Source organism: Thalassophryne amazonica, chromosome 11 (genome assembly GCF_902500255.1).
Source record: "Thalassophryne amazonica chromosome 11, fThaAma1.1, whole genome shotgun sequence".
In the NCBI taxonomy this organism is placed as follows: Eukaryota; Metazoa; Chordata; class Actinopteri; order Batrachoidiformes; family Batrachoididae; genus Thalassophryne; species Thalassophryne amazonica.
Genome location: NC_047113.1, coordinates 110971607 through 110984899, shown reverse-complemented (window position 1 = coordinate 110984899; position 13293 = coordinate 110971607). Strand labels below are relative to the sequence as shown.

The window sequence follows — 13293 nt, the reverse complement described above, 5'->3', positions numbered from 1 at the left end:
AACTCAAAACTGTTATGTTCAAACTGCTTTTTTAACAATCCTGTGAATCACTAAACTAGTATTTAGTTGTATAACCACATTTTTTCATGATTTCTTCACATCTGCAAGACATTAATTTTGTTGGTTTGGAATCAAGATTTTGCTCGTTTACTAGTGTGCTTGGGGTCTTTGTCTTGTTGAAACCCCCATTTCAAGGGCATGTCCTCTTCAGCATAAGGCAACATGACCTCTTCAAGTATTTTGACATATGCAAACTGATCCATGATACCTGGTATGCGATATATAGGCCCAACACCATAGTAGAAGAAACATGCCCATATCATGATGCTTGCACCACCGTGCTTCACTGTCTTCACTGTGAACTGTGGCTTGAATTCAGAGTTTGGGGGTCGTCTCACAAACTGTCTGTGGCCCTTGGACCTAAAAAGAACAATTTTACTCTCATCAGTCCACAAAATATTCCTCCATTTCTCTTTAGGCCAGTTGTTGTGTTCTTTGGCAAATTGTAACCTCTTCTGCACGTCTTTTATTTAACAGCAGGACTTTGCAGAGGATTCTTGCAAATAAATTAGCTTCACACAGGTGTCTTCTAACTGTCACAGCACTTACAGGTAAATCCAGACTGACTTTGATCATCCTGGAGCTGATCAATGGGTGAGCCTTTGCCATTCTGGTTTTCATTGTTTTCCGTTTTCTTCCACACGTCTCTGGTTTTTTGTCCATTTTAAAGCATTGGAGATCATTGTAGATGAACCGCCTATAATTTTTTGCACCTGCGTATACGTTTTCCCCTCTCCAATCAACTTTTTAATCAAACTACGCTGTTCTTCTGAACAATGTCTTGAAAATCCCATTTTCCTCAGGCATTCAAAGACAAAAGCATGTTCAACAGGTGCTGGCTTCATCCTTAAATAGGGGACACCTGATTCACACCTGTTTGTTCCACAAAATTGACGAACTCACTGAGTGAATGCCACACTACTATTATTGTGAACATCCCCTTTTCTACTTTTTTTTACTAATAGCCCAATTTCATAGCCTTAAGAGTGTACATATCATGAATGCTTGGTCTTGTTGGATTTGTGAGAATCTACTGGTACCTTGTTTCCCATGTAACAATAAGAAATATACTCAAAACCTGGATTAATCTTTTTAGTCACATAGCCGTGTTGTGGTCTGTCACGTATGCTATATGATTGTGTGCTGTGGGCATTTATGTCAGCTGGATGATCGCTGTGCTGTCAGCCGTCATGTGAGCTGTATGATGTCAGCTTCATGATCACACACTGTTGGCCATCATGTCAGTTGAATGATCACACGCTGTGGGCCGTAATGTCATATGGATAATTACCGTGCTATGGGCGCTGATGTCAGCTGTATCATTCCTGAGCTGTGGGCTGTCATGTCAGCTGAATTATCATGCGCTGTGGGCCGTCATGTCACTTACGTGTAGAAATTTCTCCAGATTCTCTGAATGTTCTGATTATATTATGGGCTGTAGATGATGGAATCCCTAAATTCCTTGCAATTGAACATTGAGAAACATTGTTCTTAAACTGCTGGACTATTTTTTCATGCAGTTGTTCACAAAGTGGTGATTCTCACCCCATCTTTGGTTGTGAACAGCTGAGATTTTTGGGGATGCTCCTTTTATACCCAATCATGACTCACAATTAGTGTCCTCAGTTCCCAAATGCTTATAGAGTGTTGTTAGAAGGAAAGTTGATGTAACACAGTGTTAAACATACTACTGTCCCAGCTTTTTTGAAACGTGTTGCAGGCATCTATTTTAAAATGAGCAAATATTTGCACAAAACAATAAAGTTTATCAGTTTGAACATTAAATATCTTGTCTTTGTAGTGTATTCAATTGAATATAGGTTGAAGAGGATTTGCAAAACATTGTTTTCTGTTTGTATTTACATTTCACACAACATCCCTTCTTCATTGGAAATAGGGTTGTATGTGTTCCTCTCGTATGCGTCATTACTGTGACCTTAAAGATTGTTGACCAAAGGGGAAGTTGTCAGAAAAGATCTCAAAGCCTGCAGGAATCACACTGTAGCTCAAACTGTTAAGAATATAATACAAGCAAAGCAATGCGCAGTGGCGCGAAGCTCGCTCATGGTACACTGTGACCCAAATAGGAAGTGGCAAATTCTTAATCCACAGTGAAACAGGAAATGTCAAATGTCAAGCATTTCCTGGATAGACAGACGAGATCCCATTGAATCTTGTGGGCACTCAGTGGCAAGCTTACACTCAAAACAGGCAGTGCCAAATTTTCAGTCTCAGTGAAACAGGAAACATCAAATGTTGAACACTTCCTTGCATGGGTGGAGCTAGAGCAGAGGCTGGGGTTTCACTGGACTCCCCTGAACTCTGATTGGACACAGATGATTGACTTGTCACAGCACCACACATCTGGTTGAAAGAGCTGCATTTTGATATAAGTGAGTCACATTGACTGCTAGGTTCCTCCTGTCCAGTAGTTTGTGCTGTGTACCACAAAAAGTTCTAATCCACCTTACTAGAAGAAGAAAAATGTTTGCTTCAGATTTGAACTGAACTCGTCATTTGAACTATGGATTTCTAATGACACCAAACATATTGGTGAGTAAACAACCGTATTTTATGCCAGAAATGAGGTCCAGGTTGTTAACAGCAGCATTTCTCCCTTAATTTGGTTTGTCTTATATGCACGTTTAAGCTAATTTTGACCCCTGTGTAATTCAATTGACCTCTACCTGGCTACCTATTGAAAATTCAAGTGGCCAATCAGTTTTTTCAAAAGAGCTTATGTCTATGGATTATTTGTGCCAAATTTGATCCTTGTATCACCATTTGCAGGATTCCACACTAAATATTCTCTTCTCTCCTGCACTATATATGAGATGTACGATGCTGCTCCTCAGTGTTTTTCAATTGCACTCAAAAGTATTGGAACACTGGGTATTTCACACATTTTAATGTGTTTATTCCATCTCAAATACATTTTTTCTAAAATTATCTTCCTTAACTCAAACTGAAAGCAAATCTTATAAATGTCTTATATTTACACATAAGATCCTTCTGAATGTACAACCCCTGGCAAAAAATTATGGAATCACCGGCCTCAGAGGATGTTCATTCAGTTGTTTAATTTTGTAGAAAAAAAGCAGATCACAGACATGACACAAAACTAAAGTCATTTCAAATGGCAACTTTCTGGCTTTAAGAAACACTATAAGAAATCAAGAAAAAAGATTGTGGCAGTCAGTAACGGTTACTTTTTTAGACCAAGCAGAGGAAAAAAATATGGAATCACTCAATTCTGAGGAAAAAATTATGGAATCACCCTGTAAATTTTCATCCCCCAAATTAACACCTGCATCAAATCAGATCTGCTCATTGACATTGACCCTATGTGTCTTTTTGCAAGGAATGTTTTTGCACTTTTTGCTCTATGGCAAGATGCATTATCATCTTGAAAAATGATTTCATCATCCCCAAACATCCTTTCAATTGTCCAAAATATCAACATAAACTTGTGCCAGGGGTTGTAGTAAAGTAAATCTGCAAGCCCAGATCTGTCATTCAACGGAGAAATCTTCATTTAAAAAATGTCAAATTTATTGCTAAAATTTGGCCCTCCGCAAAACTGTCATCACATCCTGGACATTGCCAAGACGTAAGAGAGAAGACCCTATCCCAGCATGCATTGCGTGCACCAACTGTAATTTGTGGATTTACGTCAGTTTGCATCTCTTACAAAAGCACCTTTTTATTGTCTTATACGTAAGGATCGACTTTTTTTTAAAACTTCATATTGTCTTGCGGTACGTTTGGTGAGTACACATTTATTTTATTTTTGCCTTAAAATTATTTTTGGGGACTTTTTCATACACCCATTTAATTGAGTGGTGTCGCATTGAAAATCTACTGTCTTTAGCCTACCGCCGTTTCGAGGTTGTTTATGATTGTTTTGCCTTTAGACGAGATCTATATTCGATCATATTTCCCCATTAAAAAAACAATTATTGGTGAGTTTTATATTATCTTGCTCTAAGACTGAATGTTTGCGGACTGCATAAAAATGATATTTTCGGGACTTTTTGCAATGTAAGTAGGATCTGCATGATCAATGCAGCTGCAGTATGAGTGAACGGACGGAGGCACTCCATGGAAGCCAATATTTTTCTCACGGGGCAGAGCTTGGGGTCGGGGTTACCACGACCCCACATTACTAACAGATAAAATCTATTTCAATTGAGAAATAGCTTGTATTGCATTCACTCAACATGCGGGATTGGACTGAAGGTGCTCGTGCGCTGTCTTCTCCCTTGCGTCACGGCAGTGTCCCGGCTGTACAAACAGTTTTCGCGGAGGGCCAAATTTTAGCTGCAAATTTGTTATTTGTAAACGAAGATTTCTCCGCTGAATTACAAATTTGGGCTTGCAGATTTACTTTACTGCATTCATAAGGGTCTTATAAATACATATTAGCTATCTCTTTCTGAGATCTGACCACATTTATTTCATTGCAGGTCTACTTTAAAAGAAGACCTGAAAGTTCAGCTACAATTTGACAAAAAGTACATTTGAGATAAAAGCCTAGATTTGATGTTTTGGTGAAAGAAACATTTGTATTTCTTCATAATTGATGTAAATAAAGTCCAAGACATATTCAGTGACTTGGCAATGTTCATATTTCCATCCCCTCAATTGTCTGAAGGAAACTGGCAAAAAACTGATTATTATTTACAGGTTTTATCAAGTTTTAGAGATTTGCTTGCAGTTTAAGTTTGAGGAAGATAATTTTAGAAATTTTTATTCTTTATTTTTTGTATTTAAAATGGCAAAACAAATTAAAATGTGTGAAATTCCAAGTGTTCGAATACCTTTGGAGGGCACAGTATCCTAACCTTATGATAAGTGCAAAATGAGTGTGGTATTATTACTGTTCTTGTTTAAGAATGTTTAATTTTCACTGTTGCTGCACTTTGTGTCAAATCATAGTCATATCGTATATCATATTGATATGACAATATTGAGATACAATATATTGTACAGCCCGACTGTCAACTAGCTGAAAACTTTGAATATTAATTTACATCTACATTAATTAAAAAATGCTTAAAGTGGCAGGAGGTTAAGAGGGCTGTAATTAGGGGGGTTAGGTGAAAGGCAAAAAAAGAAAAATGCTTAGAAAGGTGGGGGGTATGGGGGTGCAGAGCCCCTCCAGAAGCTGAAAGGCAAATTAAGGAAAATGCTTACAAAGGAGGGGCTGAAAAGTTTTAGTCATGCTTATGCTCCCAAGAACCATTTTACTAAAAAAAAAAAAAAAAAAAAAAAAAAAAGCCTGAAGGACCTAAAGGAACATGGTTAGATGGCAAAGAGCTTTTCCAGGCATGTGAGAGACAAATAAAGAAAAATGCTTAAAAAGATGGGTGTCTGGGGGCAGAGCTCCCCCAGAAGCTGAAAGGTTTTTGCCATGCTAATGCTCCCCTGCAGCATTTACTTAAGACTTAAAGTCAGTAAGTAAGTACGCGTAAGTAAACTTTATTTATATAGCACTTTTCACAGACCAGGGTCACAAAGTGCTTCACATAATAAAATCAATAAATACAAAATAACACATACAAATATTTAAAAGAAGATCAAGCTAAAATGCAATTTTAAAAAGGTGAGTCTTAAGTTGCTTTTTAAAAGCATCGACAGAGTCTATCGAGCGAAGGGAGCAGGGAAGCTCATTCCAAAGGTGCGGCGACACAGCTTTAAAAGATCTGTCCCCTCGAGTTTTAAAACCGGTACGGGGAACCATCAGCAGGTTCAGGTTGGAGGACCTCAGGCCCCGGGTGGACACATACGGTTGGATCAGGTCCTTGATGTATTCCAGAGCCTGCCCGTGCAGAGCTCTAAATGTAAGCACCAGGATTTTATCATTTATCCTAAAGGAGACAGGAAGCCAATGCAGGGACTTGAGTATTGGACTAATATGGGCTCTCCTGTGGGTGCAGGTCAGAAGCCATGCAGCGGAGTTTTGCACAACCTGCAAACGAGCCAGTTCTTTCTTATTAAGACACGTGAACAGGCTGTTACAATAATCCATTCGTGAAGATATAAAAGCATGTAAAAGTCTGAAGGACCTCAATGACATGGTAAGATGATGACGAGCTTGCTTCGGTGACATATGCATATTATTTTAAATTGTAATGCGCTGCTGATGCTTTTTTTTTTCTCAATTTAACTGAAAACAATAAGCAGTGTGTCATGTGGGACTGTGTTCATGTTTGGGTTTTGCATTGATTTATGTTCAGGTTCACTATATGCTCTTGTCTTCTGTCTGGGGTTTGGGTCTGGGTGTGTTTTTCTATTTGTTTTCCATGCCCCATTCCTGAATGTTCCCTCACACCTGTCCCTCATTTCCTCCTTTCACCACCTGCACTATTTAAGCCCTCTGTATTCCTCATGTCTCTGCCAGTTCGTTGTTCCTTACTGTCATCGTTACCAGCCTTTCACAGTCCTTGTCTGTCATTTTGCAACACTATGTTCTTGAACCTATTGCCTGTTTTTTGACCTCATTTATTATCTCATGATTTGGATATCGCTGTTGTTTTTTGCCTGCCTTTCTGTGTACTGACCGCCACCTATTTTTTAATTAAATCCTTTTTCTCACACCACGCATCAGAGTGAGTCCTACATTTGTGCCCTGCCTTTTCTGCCCAAGTTCATGACAGAATGAAGTGACCAAAAAACAACACAGCAGACTCCACCCCAGTCTATTTGGCACTTCACGCTCAGGGACAAAAGCCTGCACAACAGGAGGAGACTTTGATGAACTTATGCTCCAGTCTAATAAGCGAGCTACCGAAGCATCAGGACCAGATATTGACCATGTTAGGCCCTCAGGTCGGTCTCCTGGTGGATAGGCTTGATAAAGGAACAGCTGTAGCAGCAAGACCTCAAGCTACTAGCCACAGAGGGAGTCAACAGGAAGTCCACTCCAAGTAAGTGACACTGGTTTTTGCAATCAGCATTTATTCGAGGAATCAAGAGACATGTAACCCTTCTTCATAAAATGTGACCTTCACTACAACTTGAACTACAAGCTTCAGCATTTCTGTCTGACCCTGCAAAGATTACGGTCATTATATCTCACCTGTCAGGATGCGCTGAGGCTTGGGCCATGGCTACTGAGTGGAGCCACAGATCTGATACCTGCTCATCAGTACACAGTTTTGTTCAGGCATTTGAGTAGATGTTTCAGCATGTGTCATTAAGGCATTACTGACATTAAGCCAACGTTCATGTAAAGCAGCTGATTTTGCTATAGATTTCCACACCCTTGCCACTAACAGCGAATGGAACATGGTGGCAATAACTGACTTTTCAAGGATTTTTTTTAAGGATTATCTGATACTCTTTAGGATCAACTCATGGCAATCAAGTTACCTCAACACTTGGATTCTCTCATTGCTGTTGCCATAAAGGTTGACAAGAGGCTGTCAGAAAGACACTGGGAGGTGGGCCACCTCCATGGTCAAGGATCACAGACACCGAGGGGAAGAAGCAACTGCAGGCCGACCACGCCCACCATCAACGCTTTGGAGAACAGCGCGAAGGAACCCATACAGCTGGGACAAACCTGCCTATCAGCAGAGGAATGCCAGCGTCGTCAGTGAGAGGGGCAGAGAGGCTGCCAGATCCGTTCTCAGCTCATGCAGTAAGGGTGAGTCAAATGGCAACTTTTATTCACCAATGACCAATTTTATTCACTTTATACATGCTTCCCTTAGGCAGTATTATTAGACGGTATTGCTTAAATTTTCATTGTTACGCAGATGATACCCAGCTTTATCAGTCCATGAAGCCAGAGGACACACACCAATTAGCTAAACTGCAGGATTGTCTTACAGACATAAGGACATGGATGACCTCTAATTTCCTTCTTTTAAACTCAGATAAAACTGAAGTTATTGTACTTGGCCCCACAAATCTTAGAAACATGGTGTCTAACCAGATCCTTACTCTGGATGGCATTACCCTGACCTCTAGTAATACTGTGAGAAATCTTGGAGTCATTTTTGATCAGGATATGTCATTCAAAGCGCATATTAAACAAATATGTAGGACTGCTTTTTTGCATTTACGCAATATCTCTAAAATCAGAAAGGTCTTGTCTCAGAGTGATGCTGAAAAACTAATTCATGCATTTATTTCCTCTAGGCTGGACTATTGTAATTCATTATTATCAGGTTGTCCTAAAAGTTCCCTAAAAAGCCTTCAGTTAATTCAAAATGCTGCAGCTAGAGTACTAACGGGGACTAGAAGGAGAGAGCATATCTCAGCCACATTGGCCTCTCTTCATTGGCTTCCTGTTAATTCTAGAATAGAATTTAAAATTCTTCTTCTTACTTATAAGGTTTTGAATAATCAGGTCCCATCTTATCTTAGGGACCTCATAGTACCATATCACCTCAATAGAGCGCTTCGCTCTCAGACTGCAGGCTTACTTGTAGTTCCTAGGGTTTGTAAGAGTAGAATGGGAGGCAGAGCCTTCAGCTTTCAGGCTCCTCTCCTGTGGAACCAGCTCCCAATTCAGATCAGGGAGACAGACACCCTCTCTACTTTTAAGATTAGGCTTAAAACTTTCCTTTTTGCTAAAGCTTATAGTTAGGGCTGGATCAGGTGACCCTGAACCATCCCTTAGTTATGCTGCTATAGACGTAGACTGCTGGGGGGTTCCCATGATGCACTGTTTCTTTCTCTTTTTGCTCTGTATGCACCACTCTGCATTTAATCATTAGTGATCGATCTCTGCTCCCCTCCACAGCATGTCTTTTTCCTGGTTCTCTCCCTCAGCCCCAACCAGTCCCAGCAGAGGACTGCCCCTCCCTGAGCCTGGTTCTGCTGGAGGTTTCTTCCTGTTAAAAGGGAGTTTTTCCTTCCCACTGTAGCCAAGTGCTTGCTCACAGGGGGTCGTTTTGACCGTTGGGGTTTTACATAATTATTGTATGGCCTTGCCTTACAATATAAAGCGCCTTGGGGCAACTGTTTGTTGTGATTTGGCGCTATATAAAAAAATTGATTGATTGATTGATTGATCGACATAGAACACGACAAGATCAAAGCCATTATTACATCTGAAAGTCCTACAGAAATTATTTCTTTGTTTATTGACTCTGATTCTGACACAAGGAATTAAAGTATTAGACTTCTCTCCCTTGCCACACCCCATGGAGATAAATGCCGTGGATAGCAGTGCCTTAACGTGAGTCACTCTCTGAGCCTGTGCAGTTTTCTTTTACAGATGATCACACAGAAACAACGTGCTTCCACATATTCTGTAATATGTCTCAATCTGTAATATTAGGTCATCCATGGTTAAAGAAACATAACCCAAATTGTGATTGGGCCAATGGGCAGATCCTTTCCTGGGTGCTGAATTGCATGCATACATGCCTGGTCCGATGAAGGCTGCCTCAGAGCTATCCTAATCTGGATTTAACAAATGTTCCAACCTGTTACCATGCTTTGGCCACAGTCTTCAGTAATGCTAAGGTTAAGTCCCTGCCTCCCCAAAGAAATTATGGCTGCGCCATTGATTTGATGCCAGGTTACCCCCCCCACTCCCCAAGGGGCATGCTGTATTCCCTGTCAGCACCAGAGCGCCAAGCTGTGGAGGATTACATCCAAGAATCACTTGCAGCTGGTTTAATTCAGCCATTCTCATCCCCTGCAGTGGTGAGGTTTTTCTTTGTGGAAAAGAAGGATAAGACCCTACGACCATGTATACACTACAGAGGACTTAATCACATAAGTGTAAAGAACAGCTATTCCCTCCTGTTAATTGCAGTGGCATCTGAGGCACCTGTTTTTGCATTAATCCCTTTTTCTCACACTACGCATTAGAGTGAGTTCTGCATTTGTGTCCTGCCATGCCGAAGGACAGACACCGCGTAATGTGGACCATAGCTCATGTGGGTGACGTAACATTCACATCGCCAGCTGAGTGTTCACATGATCAGACAGCCCTTTTCACATGGGACAGCCTGCCAATGTGGGTGCTGAGCGGCCGCTCCAGCCCGTGGCAATGGCGATATATGGTTTTATGTATTTCCACACGCGCCTGACAGTGTAGAGTTGTAATATCATGTCCTTCAAAACACGGTATGTGTTCTCCAGCTGTGATTTGTAGTTCCAGAGATCTCAACAGCTGCTGCTGTGTGTGGCCACACCCACCTGTTTCAGCACACACAACAAAGTGTCACTCTCTGTTTCTGTGTTCTGAGATTATTTATTTTAGTTATTTCTTATGTAATTATGTATGTAGTTATTGTAGTATTTATGTGAACTTGTCCTTGCTCTTTTCTCTGTGTTTAACACTTCATGTGCACTGAGCTGTCATTTCCAGCTGTCATGCCAGTGTGCTCCCCTGACACCCCCCCGCACGCCACATGTGTTGAGGGTACAGCGGACACACTGGCACGCCACATGTGTTAGGGTTGGGGGGTGTGACACACGTGCACGTCACGTGTTGGGGCAAGGGGAGCATGATGCACACACACACAGCCACACCCATGTGTTTTGCTTGGTGATGCCACACTCTTGGACAGTTTTCACAGACAGCTCAAATGTGGTCAGCTGCTCTCTACTGTTGTGCCAGGAGTGCGAATAGCCACGCCTTTTCTAAGTGTCCAGTGAGCAGTGTTGGATGTTCGTGTGCAGCACCTGGAATTTGGCTGACACCTGCCAAGAGGGGGATAGAATGGGCACTCGCTATCTTTCGGCCACTGATGTGTGCAAATGGTTGTAGCGACAGCTGTATGAGGTGTTTGAGGTGGCTGTGATTTTTCATGAGTGGCATTTGACCCCTCCTTCATGCGCCATTCTACCTCAATCATGTTATGTGTGAAGGGGCCCTTACTGTCAAGCTTTCCTCATGTTTTGGCCTTCCAGTGGACTCTGTCCACTGTTTGACTGTTGTGGAAGAGGTGTCACAGACTGAGGACAAGTCTAAATTAATACCCCGTCACACATAGCCGGAATCACGCAGAGTGGCGTCAGACTTATTAATGGGTGCACATCCGAAAAGTGGCGGATATCAGTTCCAAAACCTTCTGACAGCCATTTGCGGAAGTCAACATAGTTGGTCAAACTGGTCAGCGGCCCCGAGTGTGACACACATGTTCAAAACTCTCCAGGCGCTGTCAAGATGGGACACCTATCCGACGGCAGTCCATGTGTAATTTGACGACCATCTGACAACAATTTACATATTGTGATGGCATCAAAACAGCATCTGAAATGATCTGACTGCAGTTGATTGAGCTCTGAGGTCGATCAGTCACAGCAAAACCTGCTGACATGTTGTGCAACGTTTGTCCACCTCCGCTGGACCCTGGCCAGGGAGGGCGAAGGAAATGTTTTTCTGTAATAACATGTATGTGGCACTCTGCCCATGGCAGAGGCTCAGTGGAGCACCACAACGCTGCTGAACAGGATATTACCACTGTAACGCACGTTCACCTCCTAAGTCTGTAGCAGGTATGATGTGGAAATGTTTGCCCAGCCCACCATGATGACATAAATAAACATGTATCTCATCACCGGTACCTCGCGTTCCACAAAGCAGCGCAGACAGCTGGTCAAGTCCTTTTCTTCTGGCTCCGCTGTGTGCTGGCATGAGATGACAAAAGCATAATCCACCTCTGGTTTAAATAAGTCCCATGTGAAGTGCCGTCCCACAATCATAATCCAATGGCAGTTGTGTTAAGATGTGTATCAAGTGACATGGCCCCAAAAAAAGAGTTTAAAAAAAGAGAAAGTCCACTGGCTGCAGCCTGAAAGTTGTGCACATGTGGGAAGTTGGCACACTACCAGCACAGTTCAACAGCAGTTATGGAGTCCAGCCAGACAAATAAAATCTAGCAAGGCAAGTATATACTGATCAAACACCTCCTAAAGGGATTTTTCATGGGACTGTACACTAGGTGCGGAGTGGCTGGTACAGCGTTTATATACACAGCGTCATATACACACAGCTGAGTGAACATTTCGGCCACACACTCGCACATTGCTTTGATCACCTGATCTACACACACAGGTAAACATGACGCAGACTCTGTCACGTGAGACACACACTGATGAGAGGTCAGTTTAGTGCTGGGAAGGTGAGAATGAGCCAAGATTTGATTGCGTGGGTGAGTGAGTGGGTGCCTGACAGCTCCAATGTCCGTGTCGTCTGACTGTTGTCTGAAATATGTTTGGGCTGCATCCTGCAGGTGTGCACGAGGCGGTCCAGATGCATTCGGACCATGGCTGGCCACGCCTCTTCCCCCCCCCCCCCCCCCCCCAACTGCACCAGATAATGCCAATATTTGCCATGTTGGAATGGTTCCTCCACATTCTTGCTATGTGTGACGGGGCATAACATCACAATGCTACAAAGTGTAGGTAATAAATAAACAGAGTTTAGGCAAATTCTGTAGAAATTCTGATTTAGGGAATGTGGGGAAAAAAGAGTTGAAAATGTCTGCAAGAGAGATCTCGTGCACATGAGGATTTGACACTGGGACTGCCCTAAACCCTCACACACTTAGTGGGAATGGACCTTGTTAATAAATTACTTAGAAATACATATGTCAGTACTAAGATTATTGATTTCAGACTCTCATGTTAATACATTGTTGCATTTCTGCTGGGGCTATGTGAGGTTAAGAGTGATGACATTTTGCACTGGGTCAGTATGTTCTTAATATCTGCACAGTGAGTTCCTACTCTTGTTAGGATAATTTGTCTGCACCAAAGTATATCTTGTAAAAACTAAGCAGTTTTCATTATCTTATCATGTGAAAAGATGTAAACAGCAGGCAGCGGTTCCACTAACACAAGGCTTTGCTTTTACGTCTTTAAAGTTTGACCTCGTTAACCCCATGGACTAAACATGACATGGCATTTTTTTGATGACATAAGCACACACATTTCTTTATCAATGATGTCATTTGATAAAACTTTACTTTAAACTGTGTTTGGGGTCTCTTTCCTGAACGAGCTCCTGCATGACCTCAGCATGGTGAGAACCCCAGATCTGGTATGATTAACTTTACATGAAATCAATTTTTGTAACAAAGTCTCATTGATTCAGGATAGACCCAAAGAACCCAGGGTCTAGTGACATCAATGCCTGAGTCCATGAGGGGGGACATCGGGATTGGGTCTGATGGTTACACAGGACAGAACAGAGGCTCCACAGGCTGCACCTCAGAGTTCATGGATTCATCAACACTGAAAAACTGGAGCATGTGTCTG

The 13293-nt window shown here is 41.9% G+C and overlaps 1 protein-coding gene across 1 annotated transcript in view; it reads right to left on the bottom strand.

The window, feature by feature from the left end:
• slc7a11 (solute carrier family 7 member 11) overlaps positions 1 to 13293 on the bottom strand; it is a 130856-nt gene that overhangs the window by 41951 nt on the left and 75612 nt on the right. The window lies entirely within an intron of this gene.